The 26,710-nt window shown below is 41.8% G+C and overlaps 2 protein-coding genes across 4 annotated transcripts in view; both read right to left on the bottom strand.

Annotated features, from left to right (window-relative positions):
* OFD1 (OFD1 centriole and centriolar satellite protein) overlaps nucleotides 1–26,710 on the bottom strand; it is a 344,344-nt gene that overhangs the window by 92,943 nt on the left and 224,691 nt on the right. The gene's annotated exons all lie outside the window — the stretch shown is intronic.
* RAB9A (RAB9A, member RAS oncogene family) overlaps nucleotides 1–26,710 on the bottom strand; it is a 271,297-nt gene that overhangs the window by 19,896 nt on the left and 224,691 nt on the right. Inside the window, exon 2 of one of the 3 annotated variants that reach the window (XM_069100620.1) lies at nucleotides 6,766–6,899. The gene's annotated coding sequence lies outside the window, so the exon portion shown is untranslated. Of the gene's footprint in view, nucleotides 1–6,765; nucleotides 6,947–26,710 lie in introns of those variants that run through there. The other 2 variants (XM_069100619.1, XM_069100618.1) reach the window with 2 other exon arrangements.

The raw sequence follows: 26,710 nt of genomic DNA, 5'->3' as shown, positions 1-26,710 counted from the left end.
ATCGTATTCATTATCAGGAAACATACAACCCTATCTCTACATTTTATACACAGTGAGCATTCTGGTGCATAGTAAGGGCTATATAGATGTTAGTTGTTATGCTTACTCCAGACTAGACCATAGCAGTAACAAAAATCACACATCTGGGTAGCTTGGTGGCCCAGGGGATAGAATGCTGGGCCTGCAGTTAGGCAGACTTGAGTTCAAATCTGGCCTTGGACACTTACTGTGTGATCCTGTGTAAGTAACTCAACCCTATTTGCTTCAGTTTCCTCATCTGTAAAAGGAGCTGGAGAAGAAAATGGCAAACCACTCCAATATCTCTGCCAAGAAAATCCCAAAAGGGGTCACAAAGAGTTGGACATGACAAAAAGCTAAACAAAAACACCAGAGCAGTAACAAAAAAGTCACAAATTGTATATGCACACAGAGCAGCTTGAGCAGAGTATTAGCAGGGACTAATAGCAAAAAGAGGTGAGTATTGTTAAATCAAAGCGACTTTTGCATTTCCTGTTCTGTTTTCACTCCACATTTTACCTGTTTACTTAAACAGGTGATTAAAATGGAACTGGCACTACCAGTCCCACCACCCCAACAATTAATCATCTGGGAGGGAAAGCATGAGCTGAAGTCAGAACCGGGCCAGCCACATGCCAGGAGCCACACCCCATGGATGTGGACCTTTCAAGTGGACTACTGTTCTGCCCTTACCAGACTCCGATGTTTGCTGTGCCATAAGTCTTAAATAAACAAAAACAAACAAATAGGCAGTATTTTTCTCTTAGAATGCTAGTGAACTTGCTCTTACACCCATAAAAAGGAGACAAATCACAATTTCAGAAACATTTGCCAACTCTTAAAAGCAGAAAATCAGCAGTCCAAGAAAAACTTAATACACCAAAGTCTTTAAATTTCACCCACAAAAGCAAACTTAATTTACTTTTTTAAAAGGCTGTTTCAAAGGATGGTGAAACTCTGAGGGTCTTCCCTTCCCAGAATGATTCTTTCGTGAAGGCAAACTAGGCCATCTTTTGCCTCCATTCTTACCTAGTCTTTAATTACTGAATGGGCGGGCTTTGCCTCAGACAAACAGACCTGGGAAAGACCTTAGTTTAAAAAGGCCACGGTCCCCCACTGCATCCTGAGTCACTGTCAGTCATCTTAACACAGGACTCTGATGATTCTGGAGGACAGAGTGAGGCTGATGATGACTGTGCACAGCTCTGCACAAGTCACCTGCAAGTCAAGACATCACCCTCCAGATGCCACTGTTCTTCTTCACAAAGGACAAACAACATCCATAGTAACAACAGATCATAGAGTCCTTTTTTAAAAAATTCAATTCAACTCATCATTTGTTAAGCACTTATTATTTGCCAGGTACGTGCTGGGTTCCAGAGATGCAAAGGTGGAAAATAACAAGTCCTTGACCCTCAGTGAGCTTAATAGTTAAAACGTGATAGATAAAGGATCCGACTAAATGCCATATGAAAATTTAAAGAAAGTATACAAATGACTGTTAAGAGTTGGAAGTCCCATTCCTTCATTCCACAGATGAGCAAACTTAGAGAAGTTAAGGGAATTGCCCAAGCTCCCAAAGATTACTATGAGCAGCGGGATATCAGAAGTTTTTATAAAAATAGGTGGCAATGGGGCTGGCCTTTAAAAAAGCTATTTCTATGGGTAGAATTGAAGAGACTGTTCAAAGAACTGGGAAAGGATTATGGGGAGGTAGGTACATTCAGGACAGGAGCAGTCAAATATTTATGTTAAAAATTCAATGATGGTATCCTATCCCTACAATTCTACCTAATGAATGAGCTTAACCAAAATGTACAAACATACTGGAAAAGAATGGTGCCTTGCTATGACTCCACCAGAACTAAAATGCTTACTCCACCTTCCTCATTTGATTATAAAGGACTGCCCAGAAGAACAACTTATTTATTCTTAATTGCCCCAAATTTTCCCAGAAATACTATTAATCTGCTGGCCATCATTTTGGTAAATACATACGACATGAAGACCTTACTTTAAACACTCATTGAAGAATAAAGTACAGGTGTTTAAACATTCACTGATTATCCTAATTTGAAATGTATTAACATTATGATTTTGTGTTCCAAGATTACTGCTTTTTAAACAGAAAATTTATTATTAATAATTGCTGTCACTTAAAAAAATACTTAACATTCATTATCTCAGTTTTTCTTTACAATATTTTACAGATGAGAAAACTGAGGCACGGAGACATCAAGCAATTTGTTCAATGTCATAAAGTATTCATTTCAAAGAACATTCTGTACTTACAACATGAAATCTAACTGAGATTAGATATGGAATACCCAATCATAGCTGTAACTGAGGTGAAACAGCAGAAGAAATATATCCAAAGCAGATTAGCAGATTCATACTTAAGAGAACAAGAGTCTCAATATCCCTGTAGTTTTAACAAAATGCTTCAACCTACCTGATGCTCAGAGTACTTAAAATTAAAATGTAATTTGGCAGTTTTTAAAAATCTGATAAAACTGCAAAAACTTGCCCTAAAATTCTGTCTATGAATATACAAGTAAGATATGTCCTACCTTCATATCTAACCTTTATGAAACTGGTCAACAAGCCATTTATACTATTTAGCTCAGGAATTTTTAAACTACGGTTCATGAATCTTTTTTTTTTAATCTTCATAACTGGATTTCACCAGAATTGGTTTCCTTTGTTATCCTACGTATTTGGACATTTTTCTGAGAAGGGGGCCACAGGCTTCACTAGAATGCCAAAGGGGTTCGTGACACACACACAAAATTAAGAACCTTGAGTTGGACTCTTCATATTTGAGTGACAAAAATCACCAATTGGGGGGACAGAAAAAGAAGACCAAAGAAACAAGGGTGATTATGACCTATCAGAGGCGGCAGGATAGGGTGCTGGGCTTGGAATAGGGCAAACCTCAATTCAAATTTGGACTCAGACACTGAACCCCAGGCAAGTCATCTGACCTCTTGGCCACTTGATCTCAACTTCTTCAACTGTGGGTATTAGCACCTACCTCTCAGGTTAGAGGATCAAATGAAATATTTATAAAAGCACTTAGCACAGAGACGGGCACATAGTAGGTGCTATATAAATTAATATTTATTCCTTTCTTTCCTGCCCCCCCCCCATTGGTCAAATGTAAGTTTTAGGATTTTATTCTTATAGAGAGGTTTTGATATGTACCAATGTATATTCATACTCATTCTTTCATTTCAACCAACTCCATGTATTTAAAATGTAAAATAATATTTTAATAATCAAAAATATAGTCTTAACGTAGAGCAGAGATTATCAGTGATATTACCAAAGCCAGAACAATCACATTTTCTGACTCTAGCCTTCACATTTGTTAAGTTCTAGACACACAATGAATGCCTCCCTCAATCCCCACTCCCAATATTCAATCAGATGTTCCAGTTATCTGTTACTTATTTCAGAAAATCTCAGCATTAGTCAAGCTCTCCAAAGTACACATACCTAGAGCCATACCTAAATAAGAACACCCTTTTGAACAACTCAGACTTGAGGTTCTCTGACGTCAGTCAGGGTGATGAATTCCAAGAGTGACAGCCCCAAGACTTCCTGAGGAAGCCCATTCTTTCTCAATCATTCTCTTTTCCTTGGGGTATTCTCTCCCCGGGCACCACTTTCTCTGCCAGGACTCCTACCTATACTGCCTAAATCTAACTGACACTTATCTGAGTCCTATTCCAGATCACACCTTCTAACTACATGTGTCCCTCAGGGTTTTGTCCTTGTCCCTCTTCTCTTCTCCCTCTATCCTACTTGGTGACTATCAGTTCCATTGGATTTAATTATCTTTATGCGGATGAATTCTCAAATCTACCTCTCGAGCCCTAACCTCTCTACTGATCCTCAGTCTCAAATCTCTCACTACCTTTCACCTGGATCTCCAGTAGACTTCTGAAACTCTGCATGCCCAAAACGGGACTCTCTCCCTGCCAACCTCCAGTTTCAAATTTTCCTAATACTGTCAAGGACAACATCATCCTTCCAGTCCCCTAAGCTCGAAACCTAGATGTCATCCCCAATTTCTCTCATCCCTCACATCCAATAGGAAGCCAAGGCCTGTCAATTTTACATTTGCAACATTTATGGAATAGCCCCCCTTTTCTGCTTGGACACTGCCTCCACCCTGGTATAGGCCCTCATCACCTCACACCTAGACCATTTTAATAGCCTGCTGGTAGCTCAGTCTGACCGAAGTCTTTCCGCACTCTAGTCTTATCTTTCACTCAGCTGCCAAAGTCACAGTGGTTTTCATAAAGTCACTCCCATACTTGGCAGCTAGGTGGCACAGTGGATTGAGTGCTGGGTCTCTATCCCCCCATGCTTAAAAAACTATGTCATCTCTAAATCTGTATCACTCACTCCTCCTTATAAAAAAGAAAAAATTGGCAAACAAATGAAAATATGTAATGTAGAAGTACATTGGTAAAATCTTCGTGATGCACCAAACTACCAATAATCATGCGTTGGAAAACAGTGCTCTTTCACAGAAATGAGAGCCAGAAGAGCCCTTGTAAGCCCAGGGATATTAAGAGGCTTGCCTATCATCAAACTGGTATTAAGTGGGAGAGTCAAGATCTGACACCACTTGCGGTCATGCCCAATTTTACCGGCTGTCCACTGTACTCACTACCTTGTATCTTCTGCCACCCCAACCCCTGACTGGAGTCCCTTCCATTCCCTTTGGATTAATCACCCTGATAAAAATACTTTCTTCTTTGTCTGCAGCACAAATATTTGACGCACATCTAGGATTAAGAGGGCATCTTAGACCTCAAACAGACAAAATAATGTGTGTAAGATACTTAGTAAACATTAATGCTTATATAAAGACCAAATACTCTTAATATTTATATCAGTGTCTAAGGGTCCATTGTTTAATAACTCACCACATGGTTTACTAAAGTGAGTTGCTATACAAAAAAAATGTATAAATATTTTAGATGACAATTACTTTGAGAACTTAGCACTAATTGGTAGACTGACAGAAAACTGATTTCCTATGACTGCAAATTAGATATTTTTTCGACTAAAACCGTACAAAATTAGGGAGCATGTAGCTCCTACTTAACCATCAACTTTTTAAAAAATCGAATTCAAAGCTTGTAAGAACCTTAGAGGTCCATCAAGTCTAACTCCCGTGTTTTTGCAGATGAAGCCCAAGAGGCCCAAAGTGATAAGGTCACAAGGTAATAAGGAGAAGCAGGGATCTGAACACCCATCTCATGACTCCAGTTCCAGCACACCCCGTGATACACTAGCCTGCCATTCTGTTCTGACTCCTTCCTTTTTAAAGATGAGAACTTGGAGGGCCGCTCCCACAGTAGCGGCTGAACCAGGTGCAAAGCCAACACTCCCTTCAAAAACCCATCACTTTCTTCTTAGCATTTCTGCCCCTACGGAAAGGCCTCGCTAGGCTTTCCGTTCACTGACCTTCCTCCTAAAACCGCTAATCCTATCTGAAATTGCTCTCAAACATCACTTCTCAGCCCCCCATCCCACTGCATCTGACGGAGCTGACGCTTCCAGAGGCCCACTCCCCTCAAGGAGACAGACTGCACGCTCAAGCCTACCCACCAGCGGAGTCGGGGCAGGAGACAGACACTTCGTCCCTTCCTGATGGCTGACAGAGACGTGACTTAAAGCCAAAGGACTGACCAGCCTTTGTGCACCTGATGCAGAGAGGGAATCAGCAGGAAGGGTGCTCACTCCGGACCTGCCCGCGGTCCCCAAGAAGCACCGGGCAGGCCAAGGCCCGAAAAAAGGGCTACAAAGCAGCTCCAGCGCCCCACAGCCCGTAATGCCGCGCCACGGGGGGCGGGCAGGGGGTCTCACCGCGTGGGCGAACACAAGGCTCTAGAGAAGGCTTGCAGGGCGCCGGGCTGGGCACTGGGGGTGCAGAGAGGGTCAGGGGCAGCTCCAGCGCCCCACAGCCCGTAATGCCGCGCCACGGGGGGCGGGCAGGGGGTCTCACGGCGTGGATCAGAATACACCGTCACTGCACCGATAACACGCGCGGGCCGGCACCATCTGGACTCCTGACCACGCAGTTCTGGGCTCTAAGGCCCGAGCTCTGCTTCAGACGTGACCGCACACAGGCTTGCTCTGCCCCGACCGAGGTTTCCGTTAGGGAGGGGGCGGACCCTGGGGGGCGCCCCTAAAACCGAACACCCCAAGTTTAAAGACCTTCCCGCTACGAGCCAGCCGGTCACGTGACGCCGAGGAAGCTGGCGGACTGACTGCCGAAGAACCAGGGTCACGAGACCCGGGCCGCCTCTTCCCCCATCCCCCAGACTTCCCGGGCCAACGCTTCAAAGTCTCGTCCCGTGTCACGGAGGTGGAAGAAAGCGAACCCCAGCACACAAGGACGCCCCGGGAGCGGGACGCGGGCTCTCCCAAGCGCACCAGGGGCTCCCGGCCCGGCCCGGCCCGGCCCGGACGGGGGTGGGGGAGGGGGTGGTCCAGGCTCTTCGGCCCGTCCGAGCCCCGGGGGAGGGGGAAGGGAGACAAGCAAGCGTCCGGCGGGCCGGGGTCAGAGGTGACCCCCGGGCACCAGTGCGTGGCGCGGGCCTCCCCGGGAGAACAGGGAGCCGCGCCGGCCCGGCGGCCCCGGCTCCCCGGACCCCTGCCGGCTCCACGGAGGCCGGCGCTCGGCGGACCCCCCGCGCTGCAGCAGCTCGCACCCGCCCGGCTCACCTGCTCGCGGCCCGAGACAGCCAAGGGCCGCTCCGCGGACGAGTCAGCCCCGCGCGGGACGGGGGCGTGGGAGAGGAGACGAGAAGGCGGAGGCGCCCTGGGTGATGGCCGGCTCCGGCCGCAGCCGCTTCCATCTAGAGTGGAGGGCTCAACATGGCGGCGGGGCGGGGCGGGGCCCGAGGGGGGCGGAGCCGGAGGCGGGGCGGAGGGGCCCGAGGAGGGGGCGGGGCCGGAGGCGGGGCCGAGGGCCCGAAGAAGGCGGGGCGGAGCCCGAGGGGCGGGGCCGGAGGCGGGGCGGAGCCAGAGGGGCCGGGGCCGGAGGCGGGGCCCGAGGAGGGACGGCTGGTGTCAGGTGACCTCGTTCCCCGCCTCTCCTTGCTCTGCTTCTGCACCCATTCTCCTTCCACCTGTCCCCTCCCTCCAGCGCTGCAGGTGGGGCTGTCACCTGGACCGTGGCCAGACCGCGACTTCTGCCGCGGGCGCCCCCAGCTGCAAGCGCCTTGGCGCGAACAGCAGGCGAAGGGCACAAGTGGGGACCTAAGGGGCTTCTGGAGCTGGACGAATCCGGGCATGCCTGGGGCGCTGTACGCCCCGGGGACCTGCCGAGGCCCTGCAAACTTGTGTGCCGCTAATTCAGTGCCATGCCAGGCAGCTGCCCGACGCACTGCAAAGCACCGGGCACTTTCTTTTTCTTTTTTTTTAATTTGAGTTTGGGTCTAGGAGCTAACACGACTACCGTCATGGCTGTGGACAAGAGAGTTGCGCCCCTCTGAATTTGTATACTTCTTGCAAAATATTTCTGTCTAACACACGGAGAATTGTTGGAGGAAAATATTTTGTGTGACTTGAACCAATCTGGAAATGTGAGCTATGATTAGATTTAGCTACAGCTACTTACAATGGTCAGTTCACACAGATGCGGATCCATACTAAGAGATAACTCTACCACCCCACCCACCAAAAAAATGAAAACAGGAGGCCAAGCTTTCTATTTCAGTAAGGCTGATCTTCAGACAACCCACACCGACTGCAGCCAAAATTACACTCACAGCCTCCCCACCTTGGTAAACCCTGCCAAGCCCCTGCTTCTCTGGCATAACTTTGCTTCTAACGGAAGATAAGGTATCTAAGTGGGATATTAGTGGGATGTAGTCTGCAAATCATGTAAATAATCCCTTTGTGAGGCAATGTTTCGAACAAAATAAATAATAAAGAATGGATTAAGAATTACTGTGCAGGCAGAGGCAGGCCTGATCAACTCGGGGGGCAATGAATCCCACCAACCACAAGGGCCACTGCCAGGCCTATCACCAAAGGGCTGAGACTGGAAAGAGCAAGGTAAGAAGCAAATACACGGGGCCCCTGTCCTGGACAGCAAACACTCCTGGGGCTACCACGTCATAGCCCAGAAATCTAAAATAAAAGCCCCTTTCAGGACCTCCAAAGACCAGGATGGCAGAATGAACCTCTCCTATTCCACCCACCCCTCCTGAAAACATAGTAACTCTTGCCCCAGGGCAAAACCCTCTACAGTAAAGGCTTGGAATCCCTAGAGGAAGGGCTTGGCTAGGGCCCTGCCTCAAAATGGGTAGAAAGCAGCCTACAAAGACAAAGACTCTGGAGTCCTACTATCCTCAGAGGGAGGAACCAAACTCAGAGGGAGACAACGTAGACTCCACACCCACAGCTGAAACATCCACAGGGAATGGGTCCCAAGCACAAAAGGCTCTCCTAGATGAGCTCAAAAGGAACTTTGAAAACCTAATGAGAGAGATAGAAGACAAAATGAATAATTTTCACAAAACCAAAATAGCAGAATTAGAAAAACATTAAAGAAAAGATCTCTCTAAAAACAAAGTGTATGATATGGAAAAGGAGCTCCAAAAATTAACCAAGGAAAATGATTCGCTAACAACTAGAATCAACCAAATTGAAACAAATAACTCTATGAGGAACCAAGAATTAGTCAAATAAAACAAGAATGAAAAATTAGAAAAAGAGGTAAAACACCTCAATGGAAAAATAACTGACCTGAAAAACAGATCCAGGAGAGATGATCTGAGAATCATAGGCCTACCAGAAAATCATGATGAAAAAATGAGCCTGGACAACATAAAAGAGCTCATTAAGGAAAACTGCCCTGAGATACTAGAACCTGAGGGTAAAATAGAAATCGAGAGAATCCACTGGACACCTGCTGAAAGAGAACCCAAACTGAAAAGTCCTCAAAATGTTGTGGCCAAACTCAAGAACTACCAGGTAAAAGACAAAATACTTCAAGCGGCCAGAAAAACACAATTCAAATATCGAGAAACCACAGTGAGGATCACACAGGATTTGGCAGCCTCTACACTGAAAGATTGGAGGCAGTGGAATACAATTTTCCAGAAGGCAAAAGAGCTCGGGTTACAACTAAGGATCACCTACCCAGCAAGACTGAGCATATTCTTCCAGGCAAAGAGATGGTCATTCAAAGATATAACAGATTTCCAGACCTTCCTAATGAAAAAGCCAGAGCTCAATGGAAAATTCAACCTCCAATTACAAGATGACATAGAAAGGTAAACAAGGAACACACACACACACACCCTGTTATTTAATAAGAGCAAACTGTTTATAGACAAGTAGAGGTTATAAGTATAAATTTACACAAAATGATGATTAAAAAAATCTTATTAAGGACTACAAAGGGACTGCAATGGAAGAAGAGGAATGAATGAAGTGGAAAAGGGTAAATTATGCCACACAAAGGGCAAAAATATAGCAAAGGAAAAGAAGGGAGGGAGATGAGTATTACATGAGCTTTTCCCTCATTGGTTCTGGTGCAAGGAGGGAATAATAACCAGTTAAGAATGGGACTCTATGGAGAAGAGATGCAAAATGTATCATATTAGAGGGAAAGAGGGGAGGGAGAGGAGCTTTGCATAAGATTTGTTCCTGTCACTCTTGGTGCAAAGAAGAAATAACATACTTCATTAAGTATAAAAATATCCTACAGGGAGTAGGAGGGGGAAAGGGCTCTGAAAGGGGGGGGGGGTGGGAAGGGAGGGAGGAAGAAAGGGGGAAGGGGAGGAAAAGAGGAAAAGGGGAAAAGGGAGGGCGGTTGATAAGGGAATACTGAAGGAGGCGGTGGTCAAAAGGAAAACTATTAAGGGAGGGAAGGGAGAAGGGGGAAAAATATGGGCATTAACAGGGGAGGGAATAGCATGGAGGGAAAGAAACAGATAACAATCATAACTGTACATGTGAATGGAATGAACTCTCCCATAAAAAGGAGACAGATAGCAGAATGGATTAGAAATCATAATCCTACAATATACTGTTTACAAGAAACACATCTGAAACAGAGGGATACACACAGGGCAAAGATAAAAGGCTGGAGTAAAATATATCATGCCTCAGCTAAAGTAAAAAAAAGCAGGGGTAGCAATCCTTATCTCAAATAAAGCAAAAGCAAATATTGACCTAATTAAAAGAGATAAGGAAGGAAACTATATCCTATTAAAAGGCACCATCAGCAATATCATTACTTAACATATGTGCACCAAGTGGTATAGCATCCAAATTCCTAGAGGAGAAAGTAAAGGAATTAGAGGAAGAAATAGATAGCGGGAGACTAGTAGAAATAGACTAGTGGGAGACCTTGATCTCCCCCTCTCTGAACTTGATAAATCCAACCTCATAATAAACAAGAAAAAAGTTAAGGAGGTGAACAGAATTTTAGAGAGGATAGGTATAATAGATCTCCGGAGAAAACTGAATGGAGATAAAAAGGAATATATTTTCTTCTCAGCGGTTCATGGCACATACTCAAAAATTGACCATGTTCTGGGGCATAAAATCCTCACAATTCTATGCAGTAAAGCAGAAATATTAAATGCATCCTTCTCAGATCATGATGCAATAAAAATTATATGCAATAAAGGGCCATAGAAAGACAGACTAAAAACTAATTGGAAATTAATTTAATCCTAAAGAATGAGTGGGTCAAAAAAGAAATTATAGAAACAATCAGTAATTCCATTCAAGAGAATGATAATAATGAGACAACATACCAAAATTTGTGGGATACATTAAAGGCAGTTCTTAGGGAAAGTTTTATATCCCTGAGAGCATACATGATTAAATTAGAGAAAAGGGAGATCAACAAATTCAAAATACCCAATTAAATACTAAATTAGAAATATTGAAAACCAAAGGAGAGATTAATAAAATTGAAATTAAGAAAACTATTGAATTAATAAATAAAACTAAGATCTGGTTTTATGAAAAAAAAACAACAAAATTGATAGACCCTTAGTCAATATGATAAAAAAAAAAGAAAGAAGAAAACCAAATTATGAGTATCAAAAATGAAAAGGGTGAATCTACCTCCAATGAAGAGGAAATCAAAACAATTATTAGGAATTATTTTTCCCAATTGTATGCACATAAATTTGACAATCTTAGGGAAATGGATGAATATTTACAAAAATACAAGTTGCCCAGATTAACTGAAGAGGAAGTAAATTGCTTAAATAACCCCATCTCAGAAAAAGAAATTGAACAAGCCATCAGTCAACTCCCTAGGAAAAAATCTCCAGGGCCAGATGGATTTACTATTGAATTCTACCAAACATTTAAAGAACAATTGATTCCAATACCCTACAAACTATTTGGGAAAATTAGTGAAGAAGGAGTCTTACCAAATTCTTTTTATGATACAAATATGGTACTGATACCTAAATCAGGAAGAGATAAAACAGAGAAAGAAAATTATAGACCAATCTCCCTCATGAATATAGATGCAAAAATTCTAAATAAAATACTAGCAAAAAGACTACAGCAACTTATCTCAAGAATAATACACTTTGATCAGGTAGGATTTATTCCAGGAATGCAAGGATGGTTTAATATTAGGAAAACCATCAGTATAATTGATCATATCAACAATAAAACTAGCAGAAACCACATGATCATCTCAATAGATGCAGAAAAGGCTTTTGACAAAATACAACATCTATTCCTATTGAAAACACTAGAAAGTATAGGAGTAAATGGAGCCTTCCTTAAAATAATAGGTAGCATCTATTTAAAGCCATCAGCAAGTATTATATGTAATGGGGAGAAGCTAGAAGCATTTCCCATAAGATCAGGGGTGAAACAAGGGTGTCCACTATCATCCCTCTTATTTAATCTGGCACTAGAAATGTTAGCAGTAGCAATTAGAGAAGAAAAAGAAATCAAAAGAATCAAATTAGGCAAAGAAGAGACCAAGCTATCACTCTTTGCAGATGATATGATGATATACTTAGAGAATCCTAGAGAATCAAGTAAAAAACTACTTGAGACAATAAACAAATTTGGCAAAGTTGCAGCATATAAAGTAAACCTACATAAATCCTTGGCATTCCTATATATTTCCAATGAAATTCAATAGCAAGAGATAGAAAGAAAAATCTCATTTAAAGTTACTAAAGACATTATAAAATATTTGGGAATCTACCTGCCAAAACAAACCCAGGACCTATATGACCACAACTACAAAACACTTTTCACACACACAAAAAGTCAGATCTAACTAATTGGAAAAATATCAATTGCTCATGGCTGGGTCAAGCTAATATAATAAAAATGACAATTTTACCTAAATTAAATTATACATTTAGTGCCATGCCAATCAATTTACCAAAAAACTACTTTATAGAGCTAGAAAAAATAGTAACAAAATTCATTTGGAAGAATAAATGGTCCAGAATATCAAGGGAATTAATGAAAAAAAATGCTAGGGAAGGTGGACTAGCTATACCAGATTTCAATCTGTATTATAAAGCAGCAGTCATCAAAACTACTTGGTACTGGCTGAGGAATAAAGGAATGGATGAATGGAATAGATTAGGCACATGAGATTCAGAAGTCAACGATTATAGTAATCTATTGTTTGATAAACCCCAAGACCCCAGTTTTTGGGATAAGAACTCACTATTTGACAAAAACTGATGGGAAAACTGGACTATAGTATGGCAGAAACTGGGCTTAGACCATTATCTAACACCATATACCAAAATCAAGTCTAAATGGGTACATGATCTAGGTATAAAGGTTGATACTGTAAGCCGTCTTGGAACATAATAGTTTACATGTCAGATTTGTGGAGAGGGAAAGACTTTATGACTAAACAAGAATTAGAGAACATTATAAAATGTAAAATGGATAATTTTGACTACATGAAATTGAAAAGCTTCTGTACAAACAAAGCCAATGTAACCAAGATTAAGAGAGAGGTGGGAAATTGGGAAAGAATCTTTACAACCTATGTCTCTGACAAAGGACTCATTTCTAAAATATATAGAGAATGAGTCAAATTTATAAGAATACAAGTCATTCCCCAAGTGATAAATGGGCAAAGGATATGGAAAGGCAACTTTCAGAGAAAGAAATTAAAGATATCTATAAGCACATGAAGAAATGCTCTAAATCACTATTGATTAGAGAGATGCAAATCAAACAACTCTGAGGTACCACATCTAAGATTGGCTAAGATGACAAAACAGGAAAATGACAAATGCTGGAGAGGATGTGGGCAAATTGGAACACTAATGCATTGCTGGTGGAGTTGTGAACTGATCCAGCCTTTCTGGAGACCAATCTGGAATTATGCCCAAAGGGCTATAATTTCATATCCTTTGACCCAGCAATACCACTCCTAGGGTTATATCCTAAAGAGATCATAGAAGTGGGAGGAAGACCCATATGTACAAAAATGTTTATAGCAGCTCTTTTTGTGGTGGCAAAGAATTGGAAATTAAGGGGATGCCCATCAATTGTGGAATGGCTGAACAAGTTGTGGTATATGCATGCAATGGAATTCTATTGTGCTATAAGAAATGAGGAGCAGACGGTCTTCATATTTACCTGGAGAGGCTTATACGAACTGATACTGAGTGAGAAGAGCAGAACCAGGAGAAATTTGTACACAATTACAGACACAACATATGTGTGATGACCAACTATGATAGACTGGACTCTTCTCAGCAATGCAGTGATATAAGTCAATCCCAAAAGACTCATGATGGAGAGAAATGTATGCATCCAGAGAAAGAACTAGAAAGAACTGAGTTTATATCCAGACTGAAGCAAACTACCTGATCTTTTTCCTTTTCTTGTTTGGTTTTATGTCCTCTCTAACATTTTTCATTCCATCTGATACAATCCATCTTTATAACCTGACTAATGTATAATGTGAAAGTATTTACAGATCCTATACTTAACTGTATGCCGCCATGGAGGGGAGGGAAGGGAGGGGGACAAAATGTGAATCTCAAGAATTGTGGAATTGAATCTTGTAAACTAAAAGTAAACAAACAAATTAATAAAAAAAAAAAAAGAGAATTTACTGTGTGCTTAGCACTGTGCCATGCACTGGGGATACAGGTAGAACAGCAAGTTCTCAAAGAGCTCACATTCTTTTTTTTTTTTTTTGCCTTTTGGAGGGCAATTGGGGTTAAGTAACTTGCCCAAGGTTATAGGGCTAGTTTTTTTGTGTGTGTGGTTGTTAAGTGTCTGAGGCTGGAACCAAACTCGGGTCCTCCTGACTCTGGGACTGCGCTTTACTCACTGCGCCACCTAGCTGCCCCAAGAGCTAACATTCTAATGAGGAAGACAACATATGCAGAAGTTTGCAAGTCATAAAGACCCTACAGTGGTCCTTACTGAGTGGTAGCAAATATTTCCTATCAGTTCTCTACCATGACATAAAAATATCTTTACACAAGAAATTCACATTACCCCCAGACTTCTCACCACAAAAATACCTGAAGCCCTTGTGGCCTTTTCCTCTGAGTGATGACTTCCTCCCAGAACCTTCTTTCATGGAGGAAATCCAGACCAGCCATGACTTAGTTCCTTTCCAAGCTGCACTCTTGACATTCTTGACTCTTTCTACCATCTCCCTATGTAGATACCACCCCTTTTTAGCTTCCATGTATATACTCTCTTCCTCCATATGAGCTCTTTGAGTGCAGGAACTTTCTTTTTAATTTTGTATTTCCATTTGTATTTGTATTTCCAGTGCTTACCACATAGTTCTTTGCACCTAGGAAGTGCTAAACTCACATTCACTCAGCTCATTGGCTTGTTGTTAATGCATCTTCTTTAATGTCATATCCATTTCTGAGCTTAACCACTTTGACAGTACTAAAAGCTTTGATGTCTAGAACTTTCTTTTCTTTTTTTTTTTTGGCTTTTGGAGGGCAATTGGGGTTAAGTGACTTGCCCAAAGTCACACAGCTAGTAAATATGTCAAGTGTCTGAGGCAGAATTTGAACTCAAGTCTTCCTGACTCCAGTGCCAGTGCTCTATTCACTGCGCCACCTAGCCGCCCCTTGAACTTTCTTTTCTTTTAATTTATCTTTAGTCCTACAAGATCTTGAGGTCTAAATTTTCTCCTCCTGCCCCTCCCCCCCAAGACAGCATACAATTTGATATAGGCTCTATATATACATTCATATTAAACATATTTTTACATTAGTCAGGTTGTAAAGAAGAATTAGAACCAAGGGGAGAAACCACAAGAAAGAAAACCAAAAAAGACCAAATGATATGCTTTGATCTGCATTCAGACCCCATAGTTCTTTTTCTGGATGTGCATAGCATTTTCTAACATGGTCCCTTTGGAGTTGTCTTAGATCCTTACATTGCTGAGAAGAGCTAAGCCTATCAAAGTCAGTGCTCGAACAATGTTGCTGTTAACTGCATACAGTGTTCTCCTGGTTTTGCTCACATCACTCAGCATCAGTTCATATGTGTCTTTCTAGGTTTTTCTACAGTTCAGCTGCTCATTATTTCTTATAGCACAATAGTATTTCATTACATTCATAAACCATAATTTGTTCAGCCATTCCCCAATTGGTGGGCATCCCCTCAATTTCCAATTCTTGGCCACCACAATAGCTGCTATAAATATTTTGTACTTGTCAGTCCTTTTCCCACTTGTATGATCTCTTTGGGATATAGACATAGAAGTGGTATTGCTGGGTCAAAGGGTATGCAGTTTTATAGCCCTTTGGGCATAATAGAACTTTCTTTTCTTGATAGTAACTGTGGCTGCTGAAGGAGAGGATGCTGTATCCCCACAAGGGCTACTTCCTAAGCTGTGACTGTGGGGACCAAACTGGGTTTTATTCTTCTCAGAGCCCCATGGTGATTGGTATTGGTGGTGTCAGGGACATTAGACCCCTTTTCCACAAGGTTGCTCCCACAATGATGGCTGCAAGATCTGAGCTTAAATTTAGTACTGTCATTCTTTTGGGAAGTGTTTTCTAGCCTGAGTGCATCATAGTAATGTAAGGACTCAGCAATTTCAAGAGCCATATAAAATGACTTAATTAAAACAAATAACTGAGCCCTAGTTTTCAGGTTTTAAAAGACAAGGCAATGCTAAAATTTTTAAAGGCTGTTCTTTAATTTACTTTATGTTAAAAACTATAGATAACTTACAGAAATGAAGCAATCAAATAAAAAGGATTTAGATGATTATACTTTAGCTTAAACTACAACTAATCCACAGCATCCCCAAGGAATATAACTAAGTCATGGAGTGATCAAGTAAGGAATTCACCTTTGTAGCTCTCCGTGTCTGTCCTTGGTTCTGGAAGAGGACCATGACATCAGGAAGGCGATGTTGTGACTTGCAAGTGCCAACAGCAACTAACTGGTGACTAGCATTGTACTTTCACATGTAATGGCACTGGCCATTCATTGTGAGCATGTGCAGAGTACCATTGATTCAATTCCCTCTACATGGGGAAGTCTGAAGAGTTTGCTTCCCAGAGAATAATGAAGTTTAACCGAAGTGTCTTGGAGAGACTTTGGGGCATGGGTGACTGTTGTATAACTGGTAGCCCCAAATGAGTGTTTCAAAGGGTCCCATTCTGGGAAAACAGTTTCCAGGGTATGGGGTTTTCTTGGGGGTGGGGGATGAGGGAGGGGAGGAGGCAGAGGTGGAGGAAAGGGGAAAGGGGAAAGGAGTTAAAGTTGGTGGCAAAAGAGAATCTTTTAGGTGGTCCATAAGATCTTTTGCTCCATTCAAGTAATCTGATAGAACAAAAAGTTAAAACCTCTGCCCTAATGTATTCATTTGACACTAATTAGTATTATCATTCAAATAGATCTTAATTTTTGAAACATCACTCTTTAAAAGGTCATTGATGCTACATGGATGATTTCTCTTCAGGGCCTGTTTTTATACTGTTTACTGTTCATGCTCTCTTTTCAGCAAAAGCCTTAAATAAATTAAATCTAATCTCTTTATGGTGAAGAGGGAACTGAATAGACATCACTCTCTTCCCCCATTCCATCTTACCTTCAAGACCATTTTGAGGCACAGGGAAGGAATCTTTGCTGCTATTTAATCCAGTCTCTTTCTTTAACAGATGAGCAAACAAAAGTGAAAAGATTTGCCCTGGATCACACATGTGGTATAGAAGCAGAACTGGCATTTGAACCCAGCTCCTCTTACACTAAATTCAGCATCCTTTGTGCAGTCCAATAGAATTAAATTAATTGTGCTTTTCTATAAAACTCAAAAACTAAATAATATAATGGTGACAACCAAAGTAATATACAAACTCCAGAACAAGAATACAACTTGTTCTCTCCCTAAGCCAGATGCCAAAAGTGCAGCTACAGTAATAAATAACAAATAAATAGAGAAGTTGATACTTATAAATGTTAAGAGGTGTGAGCCTATGAAACACATGTTCTGGCTTCATGGTATTGGACATAGGTGACAACCTCTTGACAAAGGAAATACATGACTAGCAACTCCTGGTTGGTCCTTTGATATCTGTGAAAGAGAAAACTCTACCAAAGAGGATTGAAGACTGAGTCAGGGAGAGAGAGCTGCCACTTTAGTTCTTGTAATGGTAATGGGAATTTGAAGATCTTCCTTGCCCCTTAATAGGCCAAATGTAATCAAAAGGAGCCTGTGGTGGGAGGAATTTGCTAAACAGGTGGCGCAGACGCCAGAGGGTGCTGGGAGTCAAAGCTATTAGATGGAGGAAGGAGAGAGGATGTAGGCAAGGAGACATCTAGGCTTGTGAGTATTTGTGGGAAGGCTTTGGAATGGTGTTGCTTTCTGCAGTGTTATTGTGTATACGTTCCTTTGTTGGTATGATGAATTCGGTTTTCTGGTATTGAGATTTGGCTTTCTGGGATCTGAATAAATGTTTTGCTTCTGTCTTCTATATATATATATATATAGTCTGTTATATTTTGCCATTCAGAACTATGCCAGCATATTCATAGTCACCATTGGTGCTGTGAATATTGTGCTACAGTTGTCTTTAAAAATTGAGAACAAGTCTCTCCCTTTTTCTCTTATCCCCTGTCTTGAGAATCTTGGGATTCTACAAATGGATTTCTAGTAAGAGTAGGGGGAGAGATTTTCCCTCTTTTCCCGCTTCCACTTCTCAGAAGCAGCCATGGTTGCTGCTAGCATATGGCAACAAAAACATATACTTGCCTGGGTGAACCTGAGGCTGGACCTCAAATCGCTGGTTGCCTCTCCTTTTTAGGTTTCTTTCCCTGAAAACATGTGACTGAGTCACAATTCTGAAGTGGATGTTTCTAGCTTTGGTAGCTCTCATAGGAAATCCTGGGTCTGAGAGTTTGTTCCTCAGCCAGAGGTGATCTCCAAAAAAAAGATGACCACTTCTAAAAGAATACTACTGTAATAGTGGAATTGATTGAAATTTACTCAATCAAGTCACTGCACTCTAAGTAAGTGGTGAGATAGTATCAATTTTAGGCTTTAGGCTGTGTGAAGAGTCTTTAAAAGCCACTGGGGAAATGAAATGACCTCAGACAAGTAGTCTGTTCTAATTGGCTGAAGGATTTTTATCATCCTTCATCCTGTATAAGAGCAAGGAGTTAGGTGGAACCTCCACAGAAGGTTTTTGTTATTGTTGTTTTTTGAGGGGTGGAAAGGAGTGGCCTTAGCTTCAGCCTTGGTCAGATCTCTTTCCTTAGCTAGAGGAGGACCTTGTGAGCTTGGGAAGGTCCAGAAGATTTTGGACTGGCCATCTCTCAAATTCAGTGCTTCCCTAAAACAACAGAGGCTGGCAACACTGTCTGCATCAGGAGCCAAGCACAGACTGGACATAGATTCACCCTGATTAAGGGGAACTTCTTGAGTACTCCACAAATGGAAAACAATGATTTCCAGCAACCAGGAACTTTGAGTTATGGCTTTGCCACATGTGACCTCTAAGGTTGAAACCACTTTCCCATGAACTCTCTCTCTATATTTGTGGGAGAATACATCACAAACTTTTTTTTTGTCAAGGGGGAGGAGGAATGATTTGTATCAACTATTTAAAGTTGGCTAACTAAGTTGATCCTCAACTAATAATCTTGGGAGGAAGCACACTGATGGGGAGTTGAGCCAAGAACTACTTCTTTCTTCTCTGGGCTAATCCAGTAACCCTGAGGGCAAGACATTGGCCTGATGCTAGGAGCCAAAATAAAAATGCTCAGATCTTATATGGAAAATGTTGCATAAGAAAAAAATTAAGCTTCCAAGACAAGCCTGAGGATATCCTGCTAGGATATTCAAATTTTAAATTTCACAGATAGCATAGATCAGAGGTAAAAATGAAATGTCTATTCAGCAAACCCATAAGTCTTTTGGGGAGTATTTGCCTCCCCAGATATTATAATAGTGATGGGCTACTGTATCATATTTTAACTATTTATCAATGCGTGTTCATGTTTTAAACATTTGTCAGTGTATGCTTATGAGTTTATTTTGTTTTAAGCATTTATTTCGTGGTGGAAGACATAAATAGTTGTTCTATACCTGATCTACTTTGTACATTGAACACTTTTCTAGATTACCTTTCTGACGCCTAGACATTAGCCAAAACTAAGGAAATATAAGAGATGTTTAGTGGAATTCTACTCTGGAATGGACACGTTAGGAATGGAGTACAAGAAGAACCTGAACCCCTCAGGTTAGAATCTTACTCTTCCAGAACATGAACTTGATCCATATAAACCCAGAACCAGATTCCCTTGGTGGAAAAGAGGATGCCCCTCCCCCATGGCCTGTGTGTCTTACCTAAAATAACGTATAATTCCAAATCACTTGTGGTTTTGAAATACTTTCATAAATGTAATCACATGCCCTCTCTTACCCAGTCATTCATTTTTATCCTGTGCTAGCTTGTACCCTCTTCTGGGTCAGCCTTCTAGTTGGCAATTTGAGGGTAGGTAGGAAGTATGGAATAGGCCTTATATTGTCACACGTTCAAAATGGAAAATCTACTCATGAATAACCAAAAGTCAAATGTAATTTCTAAAAATCTTATTGTTCAAGTGCAAAAGTCATTCTTATGATTCGATGTTTTGAAATTGAAATCTGAATCTCAGTAATAAATTACAACATGGTGCCATGCAAAAGATTCTGAATTTAAAGTCAAGGTACAAAGTCCTAATCCTGGATCTGCCATTGGATTAGCTATTTGATCTTGGCAAAGTGATTTAACCTCTCTAAAACTCAACTAATGTGGATGTTTTTCAGTTTGCCTTTCATATTGCTATGACTGTGGGGAGCTTGTGGATGTAGAGTGTTACATGCACTGTCAAATGTGGTTTCTAGGTCAGTTGGTTTTATATAACTTTTTTATGGGGAGGATTCTGAGAGGAAGGGAATAATAGCCAGTCATGTCTGTGATGTGGAAACAAAAGGCACCAATACAACTTAACATTTTAAAAACTGGTATCACTATTAAATAACACGAAGGGAAATGTAGCTTTGTTCCATTATTTGAACATTTGTATGGGGAGCAAGTTAATACTTTTCTGGTTGGTCAAGGACATCGAGGAAGCTGATGAATTAACTTGGTATCTTGAACTGAATTGAAACAAAACTTTCAATCCCACCCTTTTAGTCATGCAGATAAATTTCCATTGCAAAGAACCATCAGAGAGCTGTTTTCCTCACTGCATACATGACCAAATACTCCTGCTTGATCCTTTGTGAAGTTCCACAGCAGTAATCAAAAGAGTGATATTCCATAAGTGAATTGTAACCAAATTTCATCTAACCGAAGCTCAAATTTTCCATTTGTAGGATGATGTTGATGGAATTCTACTAAAGCTGCCCCCAGCCCCAGTATTCTAACTTCCTTATGGGCCCCACTGAACAGTGTGTTCACTGTCCCTACCTAGTCACTCTCCCCCCCCCCCCCCCTTAATATCCTAACTTCATATTTGCCTCACTGCTCACTAGAACAACAGGTGTGTCCATGAACTCATACTTCTCACAGAAACAGAAAGCACGCCCATGTGATGGGATCCCAGCCACTGCCTCTAGCAGACCCATTCCTCTTATTTCCCACAGAAATAGCAGATGTGTCCATGCACTCAACCACAACCACATCCATCTAGTCTCAGTCAATCAGAAAGCAGCACCACCACGTTGCCCAAACAGGATATAGACCCCAAAACAATAGAAAGGACTTTTCCTAAGGACACCTGCGCAGTGCTACAGCATAAACTGTCCTTTAGGTTAATTTATGACATAGAGAGGCTTATTATAATATCATTATCATACATACATACCCACCCAATGGATTTTTCTGTATTCACTGTAAGTAATCACATTCACAGTTACACTGTGGCTAGGACCTCTCTCCTATTACCTAATTCCTTAACAAACTCCTCCTGCCTTTTTAATATTCATAATTTCTATTATGTAATTGCATCCTTACCCTATAAAAATCTATTTTGCTATCTCTGAAGTTGCTGGTTCCTCTTGGAACTCAGCCCACTTCATGAGAGGTATCTATCTGAATAAGTGCCCATATTTGGATTAGAGGTGGTCTGACTCTAAATTCTTTCAGATGGTTCCACCATAACACATCATGAAACCACAACAATGTGACCCTGCAATACAACAAATGAGTAAGATTAATATTTCAAGGATCCCTGGATTCACTGTCATTTGGTTAGCCACCTTATCCATTGAGCTAGATTATAAACCCCTCTGGACTTAGTGGAAAGACATCAAGAATTGCTGTGGTCCAGATTTCTCTACCCCCGCAACAGCTGCCTGCCACCACCAGCCCTTCCCTTTCTCCAATCCCTTCATTCTAGCTCCCTTTTTAGGTTTGTATTTCTCCATTCAAATATACTCTCCTTGAGGATAGGGACGATTTTGTTTTTATTTACAGTCACAGAATTTAGTACAGTACCTCAAATGTTAGTACTTCACAAGTGCTCTATCAGTCTCTTGTGCTAGCTAGTTATCCAGCTGTCCTATTGATGGGATGATTTAAAAGTGGAAGGGTCTTTAGAGGGACCTTATGGATAAGGAAACTGATGCCAATTAAAGTTAATCTGCTTGCCCAAAGTTACAATATGGCGATTAGAAGAGCAGAAATTCAAACCCACGTCCTTGGATTCCAAATTCAGTGCTCTTTCCATTGCTCCAGGCCTCAGATGACAGACATAAAGCTGGCTACATAGCCTATACACAAAGCCCCTCTAGTTAGAAAGAATATGCAAGAGTACATGCTTCATTGGCATGGCCTTGGAGATCCCATTGTCCCCTCCACATGATGATGAACGTCTGAAAAAGACGTCAGTGGAGGCTGATATTGTCCACTTAAAATTATGAATGGTCTACTAGTCAGGTCATAAGTAGGGGCAGGCAGGCTGTCTTAATAACTTAGTCCTGGTTCACAGGTATTTTTGCCACCATTCCTTGAGGTCTGAGAGCTATATTTGCCATGTGTTTAGACAATTGAAGCCATTTCTCTCTGTACACACAAAATAGTTAGGATGTTGATGGAATCCTAATAAAGCTGCCCCTGGCCCCAATATTTTAACTTCAATATAGGCCTGGCCCTAGTGAACAGCAAGCCTACTGCATCTACCTAGCCCCCTTGCCCCCCAATGTCCTAACTTATGCCTCACTGCTCACTAGAACAACAGGTGTGTCCCTGAACTCTTAGTTCCCACAGAAACAGCAAGTGTGTCCATATGATAGGAACCTAGCTACTGCCTCTACCTGGTCACTGCTCCCCAGACCCTTTCCCATGAGAACAGGCATGCAATCACAATCACATCATCCATCTAGCCCAAGACAGGACCACAATAGCTAGCCAGTTGGAGGGCAGAATGACCAGAATGTTTAACCACCAAACCATAGATAGGACCCCTCCTCCATTACCTAATCCCTTAACAAAATTCTCCTGCCTTTTTAATATTAATGATATTCCTCTATTCTATGTAAATTTCTGTCGTATAGTTGCATCTTTATCCTACAAAAATCCATCTTGCTTTCTCTAAAGTTGCTGGTTCCTCTTGGAGCTTAGCTGGCTTCATGAGACGTGTTCATCTCAATAAATGCCTATACTTGGATTAGAGGTGGTCTGACTCTGAATTCTTTGAGATGGTTCCACCACAACATATCATGAAATTGCAACTGTTTTTGGGTAGACAAAGCCCCCACCTCAATAGTTTTTGGCATCCCTGGGTGGGCTCAAGTCTCAATGGAGTCTCTTATTAGGACCCCCTCTAATGCAAAGGTAAGCCTATCTTTTCCCTTCTCTTAGCTGGGAGATCCTTTAAGCACCTAGGAAAGCTTGACTGGATCGCTTGGGCCTTTGTGGCTGGCAAATTCCCTCTAGACAGGGGACACTCTGCTTGGGAATTTCGAGGGGAGTTCTTTATGAACTCAATTCAGTGGGATGCCACTGAAGAGGTGAATGTGGCTATAGAGGGGATTTCCTTAGGCTTACTGGCATTTAGTCCCAACTCCCATACCATGGGACTACTAAACTGTAAGAGCACCTGGTCTTTATATAATCTGGAAGATCAAGAAAAGTTATTGCTATCTGTACTTTGTATCTATCGGTCTATGTCTGTGTAAAAAATCTGAGTCTGCCACCTTGTAAGATTCAAAAAGCAGCCAGGCAGTAAAAAACACTGTACCTGGGCTAGAAATATTGAAAGTCCCCTAAAGAAAGGTTGTTAGAAAAAAAACATTTCTCTTTCTATTCCTTTGGGCTCCAGCCAAGTTCTAGAAGTAGAAAGACAAATGGACAAAGGGAGAAAGGGGAAATTTTTCCCCTAAGATCTATCTAAGAGAAAAGGGGTCACTTCACTGATCAAAGAGGAGCAGGTTTCAAAGCTACACTTTGGAATAGGACTAGCACTTAACCCTTTCTTGAGTCACAGAAAGAGAACTGTATAAAATTATTGGGAATATAGATCCAGGAAATTGAATTCATTCTGGTAAGTATTTGGCACCTAAGATAAAATTGGGAAAATGCATAGATCTGAAAAAGAGATGCTTCAGATAGGAAACTGAGCTCTCCAGTACCAGAAAGAGGGCTAGGCCCACTGGATCTTTTCCAAGGTCCCACTCACCTTTACTGGAAGGTTCAAAGCTCCCATTTTCAAAGAAGTTTTTAAAGGAGTGAACACCTGAGTGAAGTTTACCTGAGCAAAAGGTAAAAAAAAAAAACCCACATTAAGATTCTCCTCCCTTAGTCCTACCTCTGATGAGGCTAGGGTACTGTGCCTTCTCACTGTGATCCAGCTCTGACTGAGCGGAGGATACAGTGAGAAGTTACAGCCACCAAGATTCTCTTCCTTGTGGTCCCAGCTCTTCCCAGGCTCGGGCTACAGTGCCTTCTCCCTGCTCTGTTCTCTGTTCTCTTAAGCATTCTCCTCTACCTTTCTACCCAACAGGAAGAAGAAAAGAGAGGAAAAGGAACCAGAGGCATGCAAAAGCTTGGATACTTAATTCCCCTCTACTGATTCCATTTTAGTGTTCCCAATCAAAATAGCAGCCCATGAGCTGCCCATTAGGTTGGAGGAAAAACCATATTCTCTGTAGTCTAAGCTTGATGCCAGACCTCAGGCTCAGTGTCCACCCAATCTTTTTAAAGAGACAAATCAGTTTTGAATCTAGGGGTCCTGCTTTGCTAACTTCAGAAAAGAAGCTCTTCTATCCAGCTAATACGGGTTCACTATTACTCAAGCTGTAGCCAAGAGGGTGGGAATAGTTATTACATACCTCTCCCACCCCATGTCAACAGCTGGAGGGTAACTCAGTGTCACTTATAATTATGATCTTGTAAGAATAACTAAGCAGGCATGTTCCTAACTAGCAGAAGCAACAAAGTAGGCCACAGGTGCATAAGAGAACGGTGATGTAACACATCACCCCACCCAGGAAGAGGAAGAAGTCATTTAAAAAAGGATGACTTACTAAGGGGCATAGAGGTGATAGAGTGTCAAGCCTGAAGTCAGGAAGACTCATGTTCCTGAATTTAACTCTGGCCTCAGATACTTACAGTAAGCTGTGGGACCCTGGGCAAGTCACTTAACCCTGTTTCCCTGAGTTTCTTCATCTGTAAAATGAGCTGGAGAAGGAAATGGCAAATCACTCTATTATCTTTGTCAAGAAAACCTCAAATGGGGTGAAGTAGAGTCTATAGAGCTAAAGACCACTTTTATCTTCATCTGTATTAGCTAACTATATAGTACAATGGAAAGCAGACTAGAGTCAGTCACAGAACCTGAGTTCAAATTCCCACTTGGTCCCTTATTACCTGCATGACTAAGTCACTTCATCTTTATAGGCCTCGGTGTTCTCACCTATAAAATGAGGGAGTTGAACTGGATAGCTTGTCATGGGCTGGGCCTGACTGGTGGCTTAAGTCCAAAATTTGAATAAAATGAGACAGGTGCCAAACATTTAACAAAATGTTTACATCACTGTATAGCAGGGGAAAATACTCAAAGCAGGGAAGGGATGTTACTCTCTGACATAGCCTCAATTCAGCCAGGCACAATTGCCTGAGCTCTCCTGGGCCAGTGTGGTCACCCTGCTGGTCTAGAGCTCGGCCCCTTCTGTCCTGGCTGCTTTGTGTTCCAAGTGACCAAGAAGCTACTTCTGTGGTCTGAGCCTTAATCCTCTGTGTCAATTAAATCTTTTTTTAAAAAGCAATTGGGGTTAAGTAACTTGCTCAAGGTTACATGTCCAGTTATTTCTGGGTATGGTGCTAAGTATCTGAGCCCAGGATTCGATCCCCAGGTCATCCCGACACTGGGGCTGGTGCTCTCACTCGCTGTGCTACCTGGCTGCCCCAGTGTCAATTAAATGTTAAGGAGACTCTCAAAAGCTAGCTTACCTTGCCTGGGAGGAAGGGAGGCTTGGAGTTTGTATATTATTCCAGTTGCAACCTCCAAGGTCCCTTTGAGCTCTGGATCTTCAATTCTGTTATCACATGACTTCCAAAGCCTCCAAGGGTCCTCACCAATTTTATTTCATAAATGATTATAGCATGTTTGATGGGTTGATGCACAATGAACACACTCTTGCTCTTTTTTCAGCAGGAGATATGGAAGATGGATCTAACACAGACCTTCCCAAGGTGTTGATAGTTATCAACTAATGCGGCATGATGAAACTCAGCTAGGTGATTGTGTGGCTGATAGCTGCTCTCAAGCTGCCAAGGCTTGCCAGTACCCACGAGACTCTCCTCTTTCCCCACCCTAGCTATTTTCAGCGTACTTGAATGAGCACATACACACATAAACACACACACACACACACACTATTTTGAGGCTTACTAAACACAAAAAGAAGTGACAGGACTAAGATCTTACTGGTTCTAGCTATAACTAAATTATACCTCTCTGCTTTATAAGAAATATATGTTGCAGTGGTAATGGGAATTTGAAGATCTTCCCTGCCCCTTAATAAGCCTAATAAGGGAATTTGAAGACCTTCCCTGCCTTGAAAATTGAATGTAATCACATGGAGACTGTGGCGGAAAGAGTTTGCTGAAGGGCGGAGCAGAGCCCACAGGAAGCTGGGAGTCAAAGCTAGACTAGATGGTTGGGAGGAGAGCATGAATCCCAGGGAGTCAAGCTTGTGAGTAAA

Source organism: Petaurus breviceps, unplaced genomic scaffold, assembly GCF_028583685.1.
Source record: "Petaurus breviceps papuanus isolate PSGF00001 unplaced genomic scaffold, PetGlider_PUasm1.0 419, whole genome shotgun sequence".
NCBI classification, from domain to species: Eukaryota; Metazoa; Chordata; class Mammalia; order Diprotodontia; family Petauridae; genus Petaurus; species Petaurus breviceps.
The sequence above is the reverse complement of the archived record's forward strand: the minus strand, read 5'-3'. Positions and strand labels throughout refer to the sequence as shown.